This window comes from Pundamilia nyererei, unplaced genomic scaffold (genome assembly GCF_000239375.1).
Source record: "Pundamilia nyererei isolate P.nyererei 1_Seehausen unplaced genomic scaffold, PunNye1.0 scaffold00089, whole genome shotgun sequence".
In the NCBI taxonomy this organism is placed as follows: Eukaryota; Metazoa; Chordata; class Actinopteri; order Cichliformes; family Cichlidae; genus Pundamilia; species Pundamilia nyererei.
In genome coordinates this window covers 2,209,025-2,211,133 of record NW_005187490.1, presented here as the reverse complement: position 1 = coordinate 2,211,133, position 2,109 = coordinate 2,209,025, and positions in this window count along the sequence as shown.

The window sequence follows — 2,109 nt, the reverse complement described above, 5'->3', positions numbered from 1 at the left end:
CGCAACACCTCCCACAGGACACCCCGAGGGACACGGTCGAATGCCTTCTCCAAGTCCACAAAACACATGTAGACTGGTTGGGCAAACTCCCATGCATGAGCCATGAGCCACTGTGCACATTAGCTCAAAGATTAAAACGTATGTTAGTCCATGTGGTAACCTTTTTGGGCAGGTTCAGAAGCAGTTTAAAACACACAGATCTCACCCAGCAAACCTCAGCTGTGTTTAGAAGTCATCAAGGACAACCTGCCAATTGGCCAACAGCCCAGATTCCTGTCAAGCACTTTGCATGAATGTGTACACGAGTGCCTGGACTTCACTGTCTGCAACATACGCAACTTGCTAAAACACGCAGACACAGCAGAAAACAGGGCTTCATGTTTGTGTGCTGCACAATGAACAGACAGCTTAACCAAAGTTACACTTTAATTATTCATATTAGAAAGATGTCTGTTCAGAGGCATTGGACACAAGGTAACAAAGAGATCCTCCACTTAGTTGAGAGAAACCATCAGTTGTGCTGAGATCAGTGTAGCCACAAGATATTTTTTTCACATATCTGTATTTGCTACATCTTGCATGACTTTGTTGTGTGTGTGGGGTTTTTTTTGGGGGGGGGGGGGGGTATACACAGTAAGAGATTTGTAGGATTTGAGTTTCTTTATTTGCTTCTCATATTTAGGAGTATTTTGTGTTATTACATTGATGCACATTTCTTTGTACTTTGTTTTTACCTGTGTTCTCTTAAACTGTGCTGAACTGCCACACACTAAAACTGCAGCGCCAGAATCGTAATGTTGCACTTATACCTGTTTGTGCGTTTGAAAATGGTCTTAAAACAAACCCGTTTTCTTTTAAAGCAGTCCTGCCAGGCTAACTAACATGTGACTAAAGTTGGAATTATCTTCAGTACTTTCAATATAGTATACTGTTTTAGTCAGCCAGACACTGAAAAAGGCAACATTTCAAGTCAAATAACAAAGTAAGATTCATCTTTCATGGCAACACGATCAGGTCCTTTTAAAAATGTAAAGCCTATCTGTATGTCTGTCTCTTGGCACATGCCCTGCGTTGTCTCTGCCTGTGTTTCTTCATCCAGTTCAAACCAGTTTCTGTTTATCAGCCGGACAGAAGCCGCCTGTATAGCGGAAGCCAAAACACTATTCATGTGACCTCTCATCATTGTGTACTGGGTGGGTGGGGTTGTTTCGTGTGTGTGTGTGTGTGTGTGTGTGTGTGTGTGTGTGTGTGTGTGTGTGTGTGTGTGTGTGTGTGTGTGTGTTGCTATGTGAAAGTCTTGTGTAGTTAGATTCAAGGTAAAACTGAGTGAACAGAGGTGCAGCCCTCATACACAGTTTGTTTTTCACGGTAGATGAGGAAGAACAGCCTGTTCTAAGCATGCAGGAGCTCAAGACTGAAGACTCCTTCCCAAAAGGTGGTTGGCAAATCTTTAATTCTAAGTCAGAACTAGTTGGATCAGAATGAAGCTGAATTGTCGTAAAATATTATTATCCAAGGTGTGCCCTGCTTGTCTCCCAGTCACAGCTAGGATAGGTTCCAATCACCCTGTGACCTTGAGCTAGAAATTAGATATATGAGTGATATTTTATCAGAATTAAAGTTCTTGTTGTGCAATAAACCTTCTCTGTCACTGATGTAGGTGTTTCAGTGGCTGCATGGCTCTGTTCTAAGACCTTCCTGTGCTTTGAATCACAGATGTGGAAAGTGTTGGATGGGAGTGTTGCAACTCAAAAAAGTAATATATTCCACATTACTTGTGACTTTCCTTAAAATAAGTCAGCAATTACATAATTGCTTTTTGCACTACTCATTACATACACATATAGATTAAAACGCATTGTTACATAAATACCAGTGAATAATATTAACTATACACTGACACACAAATCCCTATCTTAATGAGGACACAAACATATGAAAACAAAACAAACAACAAAAAGCAAAAACGAAAACCTTAAACCAGTCCAAAGTGACTTTAAAGACTCTACAACAGTGGTTCTTAACCTTGTTGGAGGTACCGAACCCCACCAGTTTCATATGCGCATTTACTGAAGCCCTCTTTACTGAAAAATAAAATATGATTTTTTT